The sequence below is a fragment of the Grus americana genome, chromosome 1 (genome assembly GCF_028858705.1).
Source record: "Grus americana isolate bGruAme1 chromosome 1, bGruAme1.mat, whole genome shotgun sequence".
Lineage (NCBI taxonomy): Eukaryota > Metazoa > Chordata > Aves > Gruiformes > Gruidae > Grus > Grus americana.
The window spans coordinates 203683526-203697367 of NC_072852.1; positions in this window are offsets into that span (position 1 = coordinate 203683526).

Genomic DNA, 13842 nt, shown 5'->3' on the forward strand with positions numbered 1-13842 from the left:
CTTTAATTACTTCCTCATCAGCTCAGTTCACTATGATCCAAAAACACAGCAATAGTATCCTTCAGCATTTTACTTTATCTTCCTGTGAAAAGAAAAGCTATGATCTGATTCCACCCATGTCTGAAAAAGATAGTGCTTTATTTTACTGCTGCAGAATGACAGCATATGAATATAGAGACTTCTCAAATAATATTTACACATGGACAAGCAACTGCAAGTATTGGCACTGTCAAAGGAAAGCTGTCAGGGAAAGATCATGTTGTCATAAACCAAGAGAAGCTACAAATCAAATTAGATGCTGAGCATATTGAACACACAACCAAGAACCAAATGGTTCTTTCCATTTAAGAAACCTGAAATCTGTATTTTTTCATACACTAAAAACCACACATCATTCAAATATTATATTTATAAATTATTTTAAAAGATTAATAGATGTTAAGAGCATGCTACAGGTCTAAGCTGTACATGTACCAGATGGTTATAAGTACATCATGTACATAAGTACCATGATAATTGGCAAACCATTGACCTGATGAAGTCTATAATAATTTATTTATTGAAATATCTATTAATCAGCCATTAAACCCTTATACATTAATTTATATAGGAAAGTTTAATAAAAACTCATGCAGTAATGACTCAGAGCATAGCTTGAAATGCTATTTAATAACTTTGTCGTGGTTTAACCCTGGCTGGCAGCTCAGCACCATGCAGATGTTCACTCACCACCACCACCCCCACCCCCAGAAGGATGGGGGAGAGAATCAGAAGAGTGAAAGTGAGAAAACTCGTGGGTTGAGATAATGACAGTTTAATAGGTAAAGCAAAAGCCGCGCACACAAGCAGAGCAAACCAAGGAATTCATTCCCCACTTCCCATGGGCAGGCAGGTGTTCAGCCATCTCCAGGAAAGCTCCATCACGCGTAATGGTTACTTGGGAAGACAAATGCCATCACTCTGAACATGTACCCCTTCCTTCTTTTTCCCCCAGCTTTATATACTAAGCATGACGTGATGTGGTGGGGAATATCCCTGTGGCCAGCCTGGGTCAGCTGTCCTGGCTGTGCTCTCCCAGCTCCTTGTGCACCTGGCAGGGTGTGAGAAGCTGAGAAGTCCTTGGCTCAGTGTAGACACTACAACTACCTAGCGACAGCTAAAAACATCAGTGTGTTATCAACATTATTCTCTTACTAAATGCAAACCACTATACTGGATACTAGGAAGAAAATTAACTCTATCTATCTCAGCCAAAACCAGGACAAATTTTACTATGGAGCAGTGTTGTATATGTTGTGAGATGATCTGAAAAGAATATAATATGAAGTATTTGTTTTGCAGAGCTGAAAAGGAAAACACAATATGGTGGTGTTCATGTTGACTTTTTCATTACTAAAAGAACTACACTGTGAGATTGGAGGAAAACTAGGAAAAAGAAAAGAGAGACTTTCTCCTTTATGGGTAATTCTATCACCTACTAGCAGAAATAACACAAGATCTGGTCACCCTGTTGTTCCTCAGACCTGCACAAGGAACTTTAAAGCAATAAAAAACTCCCAGAAAACACAAATAGAAATGTGTATTTGGAGGCACCATGCAGTCTCCAGCAGAGTGCTTTCCCTTACATGTTTTGATATACCATTCAACTTTAAAGCCATCATAATATTTTGTGTTTACTAGGCAGCTTTTATTCCAGAAGCTGAAAGCCCGTTGCAAACAGAACTACCCTTTCACAGTAGGCTGGATAATTATGTATTGGCATTACTATTTCACAGACTGGCAAAGGAAACCAGCGCCTTGCTCAAAGTCACTCAGTTGAGACAGGAGGGCTGCCTTGGGTATTTTGAGCAGTGATTCAGGGGATGCTTCAGCTGCTGAACGTGCTTTGTGCCAGTGATCAGTCAGATGCACTCCCGCTCGCTGAGCCTACCGAGCAGGCTCCTGCCCAGCCTCAGGACTGTCATGACTCCTTTTCTCGGATGTGATGCAGATGTCAAAAGAAAGCAGTTTCATCTCTCAGCTGCTGTTCCTGCTGCATATTATTCCCCTCAATGATATGTCAGCCACAGTCACATCCCGAGGTCCCCAGACAACACCCGGCACACCACTCACAGCTACACAAAAGAGGGAGAAATGCTACACGTCTGCAGCTAGACAGACAGTTAACTAGCATAATTTACATTTCACCCCTACACCCAACAGAGTACAAATAAGATAATGTAATTTAAAAATTTGTTTGCATGTTTTTAGGAAAAGCAAATATACAAGAGCTGCCCAATTAGGCAAGAAGCTAGGTCTGCGCAGATGTTTTCACCTGTTCTCATGCCATCAGAAAACATTGAACAACCCCATCACAGAAATCGGGAGGTCATTTTTTAGTGTTCATTATAATTATATAACAGATAGCTCTTTGGAAAACAGCCCTTATTAATGAACCATAAATAGACACCTCCCTGAGGGCACGTTAAAACGCATTGTACTCATTGTGAATAGGACACTGGTCAGATGGGATTCAAAAATTCTCTTATAGGCTCATAAAAAAAGCTCATTAAATGCACGTTTATGATTAATCTTTTTTATAGCAATGCTTATGAGGGATGCATGCTTATATCTATTGATTAAACCTGTATTCTAGACCTGTGCAGGGTTATATTCTAGATTCTGTGCAAGACAATGGGTCTGCAAAATGCAGGTCAAAGACGGATGCAAATAATTTTCTTTTTTTAAAGTTTTGTATTAGTCCAGGAAAGCTCTTAAATTATTTTTGTCAATCTTCAGGTTAATGTTATTATTTATTAGATTTCTTTTGAAAGTATGTTACTGTAGGATACTACAGGCACTGTATCCTTTATAGTTCCATGGTTACAGGTCTTATGGATTCTTAGTTCTGCTCTTAGACATGTACATGCTGAAATAGCTGAATAATAGTTTTCATTGTCAAAAGGCCAGGAAGCTGCCCAAGTCTTTCTGAAAGCCCTGGATTTCTACAACAATTCTAATAATGGTCACTTAATATCTCTCGTCATAGCAATATTAGCTTAGAAATGCTACAGATTCTTGTGCCCCAGGCTCTGTCTTCAGTGCCTAAAATTAGTTCTTAAACCTCTCCTTTGCTTAGCTATTAGACACTCTGGTCAACAAGTCCCATTGAATTGTAAAGGAACTTTAGGTGCTTGTCGTATTTCAAAATATCAGGCTGCTTTTACCTAAATACTGATTAGGAATTTCAGACCAGATAATTGAAACTCACAACACTCTGAAAAATGTGGTTATCCCTTTTTTGGATTACAGAAGACTATCCAAAATAGTATGGCTAGCTGACAGCTTTCTCATACATACAGCTAAAAGTGACATTTGCACTTTTTCCTTAACCATTCTTCCATCCTAAATCCTTCTCACAGCTTTCTTTGTCAGTCAAACCCAATCTGTCTTTCACTCTGAAAGACCAGTGTTATATGCTGTGTAGGAGGCTTGCCCGTCTGCTGGAGACGTTCATACTGAGTACCACTTTGCTCTACCCTAAGCAGCAGGACAAATTCTCTGCTGACAATATAAGTCATCCGAGTAAATGCCAATATCTTGAATTCAGATATGTAGTGGCCTTAGACTCTTTTCATAATCAGTGACGAAATTAACTTCTCTAGTGTTTCTGTGATGGATTTTATCTTGAGTGGATGTCTAGAATGGACTAGCTGATGCACACCACAGATTACCATTTCCCTGCAGTCGTTATGAACACACTGGAGATGCCAAGTCAGCTATAGCTGTTAATAGTAAGGATGTCTACAGCTAGGTAAGATGAATCCCTCCTGTGCTTCTGATGAACGATGCCAAAAAGCCCAGGCATCTCTCCTACAGTGAACTGAAACCTTACCAGAGGGAGCTCAGTTTTCTAAGAAGGATCTCCTTTGATCTTCTGCCTTTTAATAGATAGCAATGAATATTCACATAAAAAAAGGCAGAAGAGTCTATGCATATAGTGTTATAAATATGAGCAAGAATATGCTGGAGCTTTGCAGAATAGAAGGACCATCATCAGTACACCTTTTACGTAGTGCTGCGAATTTGTAGGAAAATGTGATCACAGACGCACATGACTAAGTAACTTACCTCTTCCACAATACCATCACCCTCGACCACAAAATATTTACAATGAGGATAAAAATGGGTTAACACAGGAGCTCTTACATTAAATAGTCTGGGAAATGCAAGTCAGGCTACATGTTTTGTATGATTCTCTCTTAACAGTCTCAAACACTGCAGTGTTTAAAAAACATGACATAAGCCTACGTATTCTGAGGAAACTCTCTGGAGAAACAAATAAGTTTCTTGAGTATTTGAGATTACACTTGGCTCTTGATTTACAATAATAAAAACTAAGAAAAGTTTTATATGAAAAATTAGATTCATATGCAATCACTTGATTTCATCAGCTGGTTCTTTTTAAGCAAAATTATTTCAAATCCTCAGGTCTAAATCACTGAACCACTTTTTTTGTCTTGGAATCAGAAAGACCATGAACTGAGGCATTTTGGAGAGCATGTAATGTGCTTTTGGGTGCTATAAGATCATAAATGTAACGCATGCAACACTGTGAAAGCAGCCAAGTCAGGAAGTGTAAAAGAAATTTTTGGCATGAACCTTTTTACCATACTCATATAAACACTATTTTTTGGTGGCCACAACCTCTCTGTGCAATATGAGAACTTGTTGTGTTTATTTTCAAGCTGACAGGAAACTTGGTCAATGAAAAAGCAGCCAATGGCAATGTGAGAACATTCCACAAACCTTTTGAGAAGAGATCTCAAAAATTAACCTTGATCTTGTTATGACTACAGCAGGATCTTAACATATTTAGCAATATGATACAAATGTGTACATGCAAATTAAACTTTTCTTATGTGATAATCTGGTTAGGTCTTGCCAATATTTATGCTAGAGGTAACATTTGGGAATATGCTATCCAGTAATGAGTATGAAGCTTACACAGTTGGTTTCCAAACACAAAATCTATATATAATCTAAGTAGGTCTTCCTGGAAAAAAATTCCTCAGATGTACAGATTTTACTTACTGGTAGTGACTGAAAAAAGGGCAGTAAAAAAGAATTCCAAAGCTCAGTGTGGTTTACAGGCCTTACTTAGAGTGCCTGATGTGGCTTACTGAAATAATTAAAACTATCTGCTGAGCTGGAGCTTCAAAAAACCTTCAGTGTTCGTTGAAGAGCCAATGTGGACTCAAAACAGTTTTAATGAAAGACAAGAAAATATAGAAAGGATTTTGAACACTCTCAAACAATTCACAATAATTTCTATAACTTCACATAATTAATTGAATTTTGATTTTAATTATTATTGGGTTGTTATTATATTATTATTATACAGGAAAGGTCTGTGTCTATGCACCCTCATGGACAAGAAGGCCAATGGTACCTGGGGTGAATAAGAAGAGCGTGGCCAGCAGATCAAGTGAGGTTATCCTCCCCTTCTACTCTGCCCTGGTGAGGCCACAGCTGGAGTTCTGTGTCCAGTTCTGGGCTCCCCAGTTCAAGACAGACAGGGAACTACTGGAGAGAGTCCAGCGGAGGGCTACGAGGATGATGAGGGGACTGGAGCATCTCTCATATGAGGAAAGGCTGAGAGAGCTGGGGCTGTTTAGCCTGGAGAAGAGAAGACTGAGAGGGGAACTTATCAATGCTTAAAATATCTAAAGGGTGGATGTCAAGAGGATGGGGACAGACTCTTCTCAATGGTGCCCAGTGACAGAACAAGGGGCAATGGGCACAAACTGGAACACAGGAAGTTCCATCTGAACATGAGGAAAAACTTCTTTACTCTGAGGGTGACTGAGCACTGGAACAGGCTGCCCAGAGAGGTTCTGGAGTCTCCTTCTCTGGAGATATTCAGAACCCACCTGGACGTGATCCTGTGCAACCTGCTCTGGGTGATCCTGCTTTAGCAGGGGGGTTGGACTAGAGGATCTCCAGAGGTCCCTTCCAACCCATACCATTCTGTGATTCTGTGATATCTCAACACTGAACAAAATTTTCTTGGCTAGGACAGTCTTACCATGATGTTCTGAAATCCAGGTTGGCTCAGTGTGTCAAATATTATCATCAAATCCATAAAAAATGCTCAGATCTTTAGATCTTTAGATCTTGCCTTGGGTACACTTCCAGGAGTTTTAAAGGTGTAAAAATGGTGCTTGTGTGACATTACGGTTCCAGAAGTTTCTTTTCCACAAGAGCACCACTCAGCCCAGGACATCTAAGAGACGACCAAGCCAGCTACTGACAGGTTCTCCTTTCCCTTAAAGTCTTTGATGTGACTTACAGCTTATAAAGTCCAGAGATATAGCATTCATCAGCATCAATCAGACAGAGAGGTTAATGTAGTCTTGTACTTGGGAGGTTGCTGCCTGGATCAAATATCTAACCATCTTTGTAGGTTATCACGAAGACACGGAACCCCATGTGTCCTAGCTTGTTTAAAATGGCAACAGGCTCCTCAAATCATGCACCTGTTGGACAATCACATCCACACAAAAATATTGATCATGTAAATTGACATGTCTTCACAGTCTTTGATCTGCAGTCTTGAGTAGTTCCCTATAATCAGTGCTTTTCTGAAACTGCCTCCATCTGTGTGCGTATGGTTATTGTCAAGCTATGCATGCAATTCATCAGCCTTGACAAAAAACTATGGGCTTTTCATACAAAGTAACTTGATTTGGGCTTAACAACAAACTTCTGTAAGAGCCATCTTGCCACTGATTGAGTGTATGATACCTAACACAATCCATGCTTCTTATTTAAGCAACTGTTAACCAACTTTTGGTTCACTTAAACTAAGAATTTGATCAGGGCAAGAGGAAAACATCATATAAAGTTTTCTGTTCTTCCTAATATAATCATTCTTGCAAAGAGTTTCAAAAGCAGATGCAGCAGCTGTCAGCTTCAAACCAGCTCTTCATGATTTCCTGCCATGTAATTTTTTCCAAAACTAGCCTCAACATTTGTTTTGCAGCTGTTAGGCAATATTTGGGTTGACTTTTGGATGCAGCTTTGTGGTAAGTCCTGCAGTGACCCATCCAACAGTAATAATCACACATGCCAGAGGTTATTCCAACATAGCTTATATTGCTAAGGTAGCTTTGAAAAAAAACTTAGATGCATTTAAGATCCTTTTCTGGTGTTCAGCTGTTGGAAAAACACAATCAAGTTCACAAAGGATCCTATAATGCTGCTGTTGATACTGTCCATCCTATGAGGTCAGGGAGTTGCATTCCGACTTACATGTGTATCCAAATATAAAAGCCTAAGCTTTCAGGATACAGCTGATGAACTCAGGGTAGTAGCTTTTGATTTCCACTAAGAAGTCCATCATAGATGAAATCTAAATGCTTAATGATGGTTGCATAATATTCTTGCAGAAAGAAGGAAACATATACATCATGCAATTATTTCTGCTTCTCAGTACATTGCCCAGCTTAGCAGAAATCTCAGTATGTATGACAAAGCTAACATCAACTGGTTGCCATTTCTCAGCAGAACAGATTTTTCATGAGATGGTTATATACCACACTACACTACATCATATTGTACTCTACTTTTTGCCCTTTTCAGTGTATACAATCAGTCAGTGAAAAGTTCTTTTACATTTTCTGCTCTCAATTCAATTCCATCTTTACAGTTGATTTTAAATTATCCCTCATTCTCCTAAGCATAAAAAGTAAGGAATGCAGTTTTTTATTAAAGGTCTAAAAGCAAGGAAGATTTTTTAGAAAAAATGGGACGTATATAAGTTGATGATAACTGACAAGACTTTCTGAATGAGTATGTCTTACTGTAATCTTCAACCAAGAGAGATTTTATCTGTAAAAGTCATGTGAAAATTTTTGCAAGTAATAGTCCATGAAATAAATGTATTGAAAGAAAAGGAAAATTACAAAATGTGCATCAGTGAAATTTAAGACTGTAAAGATCACAGAAGAAAAATAGAAAACAGTGGAATGAGAAACAAGCAGCTGGAGATTCAGAGTAGCACCAGCTGATAGAGACAAACTAATAAAGGACAAGAGAGTAGTGACCAATAATGCAATGTTAATCAAGAAAATTTCCTAATGAAGATTCACTAAGAGCTCTCAGATCAACTTAGAATCAGTGTGTGTGTGGAGGGGGAAATGGTTAGCAGCTGACCTTGCATGACATTTTTAGAATAGAATAGAACAGAACAGAACTATTTCAGCTGGAAGGGACCAACAAGGATCATCTCGTCCAGCTGGCTGACCACTTCACGGCTGACCAAAAGTTAAAGTATGTTACTAAGGGCATTGTCCAAATGCCTCTTAAACACTGCAAGGCTTGGGGCATCAACTACCTCTCTAGGAAGCCTGTTCCAGTGTTTGACCACCGTTCCTGTAAAGAAATGCTTTCTAATGTCAAGTCTTAACTTCCTCTTATTTTATTGTTTGGTTGTTTTGGTTTTTTTTTAAATAAGATCCAATACTATGCTTATTTTTAAAGGATTTCAAGTCAATACACATAATGATGACATTATACATGAAAGTGTACTGATGAAGAAATTCTTAAAACAGCACTGTGCAGTACAAACAGAAAACAACGTGCAGATATTTTCAGACAGAAAAGCAGAGTTACTTGCTACATGTTTCTCAACATATCAGTGAAAGATATTTAGATACCAAAATCCTTATAATTTCCTGCTTTAAGTCAAATTTGATGCTTCCAAGGTCTCAGAAACAGAGAGAGGTTGTAGATGGACAGGTACAGAAAATTATATTCTCACATGAGAGATAATGGATGAGATAGTTTACAGAAGATATAGGGGCATACTCAACCTGGGTGGATGTCCCATCAAACCCTTTTGACTTATCCTGTGTTGCAGAGGATGCTTGTCAGCACTGTGTTTCCTAGTTTCCACAGGCACACTAGAATTTCTTTGAGGGAAGGATAAAGGAGGATGAAAGGGTCTGTGTTAATGGAATACAAGTTTTATTTCTGATGCTTAAGACTTTGTAGACACAGCCTCCTTTCAAACCATCACTGCAGGTATTAGCCAGTCAACAGTTTTCATTTGCATTGATCAGTTGACAGAGTCTATTCTCAGGAGAATTAATCATTTAATTGCATCCTAAGAGATACAGGAACAGCAAGCTCTGTGTTAATTTTATGCCATTCTTAATTTTTCATATCTCCTAGGTGCTGCAGACTGTGCACATGAGAGTATTCATGCATCACTTAGTAAAGAGACCTATTTGAGTTGCAGAAACTTCATCATTTTCTGTATTCAGGTAGTGTGAGAGTTGCAAAATGCCAGATGATTGCTGCACAGCCAATTCTGCCTATGAATGTATAAGCATGTTCCATCAATCTCTTTGGTTCATAAAAACCTTAGGCTCATTCTGATTTCCTTTTTCACCAGTTTAAATTGAGAGTAATACCAGTGAAATCGGCACATCATGAAATCAAAATTCACACCCCAAAAGACCATGTCAAGCTATATTAAAAATCATTCACTGGCAGATTAAATTGACCTATGTAATGAAAATAATTAGAATAGTGTAGAAAATAATGGACATAGGCTGGCTATGCAGGTTCTTTGATAACAACAAACATTTCTGAAGTGTTACCATCAAGGAAATTGATCATTTCATAAAAGCTAATACATCCGAGTCCCCTTTCCATGAAGGTTCACAAGAAACTTCTAAAATCAGCAGAAAGACTTTCCAAGGCATGATCAACCCCTCAGGTCTGTTTTATATATACCACATTGGATTCTACAAGTATCACCCAGACTCTTTTAAGTTCCTAAGAGTTTTATGAACCAAAACACGTTTGAGATACTGGGCTACACTAATATATTTATATATACACACATATAAACACAGTCTTATTTTTTAGAAAAGCTACAGAAGGTAATCATCCCTAATGAAGCTGCAGAGGAGTTAAAGGTGATAGAGAAGCTGTATGGATGAGGAAAAGAGGATACAGGAAGTGTGTGGAGTAGACTTCTTGGTCCTATATTGTGCTGCTGAGTCACTGTATGGCCAGTGTGCAACTTGGAGGGAGAGGTTCAGAAACACAGAGTTGCTAGTCATCCACTGAGCTTCTTTTGATAGGAGTAGAGCTCTCATGAATCTCTCTTGAAAATTCAGATTGCTTTGGCTGAGTAACTGTACAAAGGGAGAGCATTTACCTGTGACAAACACGATTCAGAAGCATTGGATATTGCAGCTTAAAAACAAATAGCATGGGGTTGTGTAACTGTGTTATTTGTGCACAAACTTTTCATTGCCATTAAGCATAAGTAGGCTCTTTACATCAGGCTGACTAAGCTCTTTTTATTAAGCTGGTTGAGTACTTACACCTAAACCCATCACATAACAGGTTGAGTGTTCATCACATGGCCAAAACATGAGAGCCCACGCTTTACCCATGTCTGGGGGCTTCTGAAGAAAAAAGGCATGAAAGAACACGCTTATGTAGATGAATTTTTCTGGAAGGCTGGATCCAGTATCCTGAATAGAGGTTGACAGCTCCTGTATGCACTAAATATTTCAACAGTGGCTTTCTGGGTACAGTTTTGTGGGTGCTCTATATGAAAACGTTTGGAATCATTTAAGATCATTGGATACAAGGATGAAATATATGAGAGATGTTATAAGCATCAAAATGTAGCATTGGTATTCTTGCCTTTTCCTGATTAGTTCAGTGATAATTTATTATGGTTTTCTTTGTAAGCAGCCAACACAAAGATCAGAGGTAGAGAAATGCAAATTATGCAAAGCTTTGAAGTAATGTCCTTTCATGCAAAAATTCCATGGCTACAAATACATTTTTAAATAAGCAACTGAAGGTGAGAAAGGTAGTCTAAAATCACACATCTAAAGCTAAGCCCAGCCTTCTCACCTTCCCTGTTTTGCCAGCTCCAATTTTGCAAATTCATGGCTTACGGCAGTTCTCTGTTCCAAAACTGTGTTGTACTTTCAAGTTTTGAGCTGTCAGAGCACAACAGATTAGCCTGGGCAAAGGAATAACCTTGGTATTTTCTTATTAGACTTTGTTTCTGTTTGATAAGTTCCCAGGAAGCATATGGCTGCAACTTTTGCCCTTCTTAGCTTTCCTTTCTGTGAATAAGTCTGCACAATCTTAGCATGCTCAAGCACAGTTTAAAGCAGGTTAGAGGTGGTGTGTAAATCCTAAAGGTATATATGCCAGTTAAAGAATATTCAGTTGTACCTAGTTTGGCTATTAATTAAAAGTCAATTAAGAGTTTCCATAGCATCAAAAAAAAAAAAACCAAAAACCAAAACACCACCAACAAAAAAGAATAATAATAATGTTCTGAAGTCAGAGGGGAAAGCTACAATAATTGCTTCTGCTGGTAGATCTCTTTCACATTTCAGCAAAGAAGGACAATACAAAATGAGCAGAGGAAAAAAAATGTACTGAACAATCTGCAAGGCACATGAGGGTTTAGGCCAGAGCTTAGGCCAGGGCAGGGGGCTATAACTAGCTGGAAGAATGTATTCCAGGTGAATACCTTAGCAGAATGGATAAGAAAAGAGTGTAAAATGTTGCTTGCAATAGCTGCTTTGAAAAAGGTACATTAACGTTTTGGGCATTTTCCAATATGCAATATTGAGAAAATTTAAGTTGGTGCAGCTCCAGTTAGTTAAGAGGCATTTTTTTTTTTTTTTTCAATCTCAGGTTTAATTTTATCCTCACATTTTCTAATAACAAGAGCTGTTCAAAAGTTTCATTTTCCATGTAAGAAGCCTTTGTTCAGCCATCTTGAAAGACCCACTGAGGAGTGAGCCAGACAGTCATTCCAGTATCATCTCTATAGGCTTTCTGACCTCAACCATCCATCCGCCTGAAGTAAAGTCATTACATAAATGGAAGAAAAAGTGATAGACTGTCTCAGGGGTAAGCACTTAATTAGCCTAACTGATATTTTTAATTGTTCAGGGGCTCAGAGATAATACAGATTCTGCCATAATTCCACCCACCACTGTTACTCTTCCAATGAAGTGGAGGGGCTCCAGCCCATATCTTGTTGCTGTACTGGCTCACTTGGTTTGGGAAGAGTAAGTCTCAGTATATATTTACTTGCCTTTAAGTTGGATATCATAGCACAATCCTTTTAGATGACTGGCATCAACGGGAAACCCAAAGGTGACTGTTATTATAGAGGAGTACCTTGAAAACAAAATCTGCAAAATCTAGGTAGTCAGCAGAAGCCACAATAGACATTGCTTCACACAGAAATGTATCTGAGTTTCCCTGTTCTTTAGGGCTACAAGACAGGTGTCTCTCCATATAGGGTCCAGTACCCCAAATTCATTCCTACATTAAGTACTTGTACGTTGCATTTGAATGGTTCAATAGCTCCTGCATTTTTCTAAACAGAGCTGGCAGGAGGTAGGACTTATGATGGCTGCCTCTATGTAAATGTGTTGTGATTAGAAAGTTTAGCAAGCAGATTCAAAGGAAAATCTAGCATGTCTAGGTGGATCATGGGCAAAGTTTCCTTGGAACCCAGTTCTGGATTTCAGGAACTAAGATCCACGTCTACTCCAGTGCATTGGTCTATTCTGGTTGCATACCTAGCCTTTCACTGCTAGAATAGGGGGCAAACAGAATCCAGCATCCAACCCCACAGAGAGAAACTCTTCCTCTGAGTGTCCAGCAGCCAATTTCTTTTAGTCCTTACTGATCCCCATTAACTATCTTTGTAGACTTTGCTACAGTCCCTGCTGAGTCAGCTGTTCAATTATAACAGCTGAGCAATTTTAAAGTGATAGATGAGCCACAGGTTCCTTTGGAACTAAATGACATCTAAGTCACCATTAAGAGTGCCTGGGACACAGCTGGTAATGTCTGAATGACAGCAAGTTTGGCCATTACTGGTGTTAGTTCCTATTGACAGTGACAGACCTGAAAAGATGCATAAAAGCTGCTCAGTGGCTCATTGAAAGGAGTCCCGTGGCTTCACTTTAGAGAAGCTACCACTAAAACTAGCCTTTATTGGAAAACTAACTGCCAGTCTTAACATACAGAACTGGTCAAGGAGCTTCTCAGAAAGGCTCACAGCAGGGTGGAGGGATTTCCACCAGTGCTCCCCATGCTGTTTTATAGCCAGCAAGATGCTCTTGCTGGCAGTCAAGCAACTTCAACTGATTTTTAATTCATGTACAAATGAGAAAAAAGGTACAAAAGAACACTTTTTTTTAATGTTCTTTGGGAAAGGGGAGGCAATGCTATGCTGTTTCCCTGGGAAGGGAAGGAAAGTGCTATTGTCCCTCTGCGATGCAAAAGCTACAGGGTACACACCTCTGGCTGGATGACCCGCAGTCTTCAGACATCACCTGTGCCCACTGAGCCAAAGGGAAATTCAGTTTGACAGTCTGATTCAGGTTTACCAGCAGGATAAATAAGTTGAGAAGAAAAATGTAAACAAAACACACCAAAACAAAACTCACTTTGGATATATTTTAATAGCAAGGAAAGTCACTTTGGGAGAGTCTTTCACTTTGCAGTTAGCATTTTCTGTACTTGTTTACCAAAACTATTAATTTCTGCACCAACAGCAGGGAGCTATGTATAAAGGCAGTGGATTTACATAGAATACCAAAGGAGCTTCAGCTGCTTTTTCACCCTGTCTTGTGGCACAAGGCAGCTTCTATTTATAGAGTGAGAAATTCAAAGGTGGTAAAAAAAAGGCTACTTTTTTTTCCCATAAAATATGAATACACATTATGGAATTTATTGCTATAAGGAGTTTCTAAAGCCAAGAATCAGCCACTTATGAAGACCATTGAG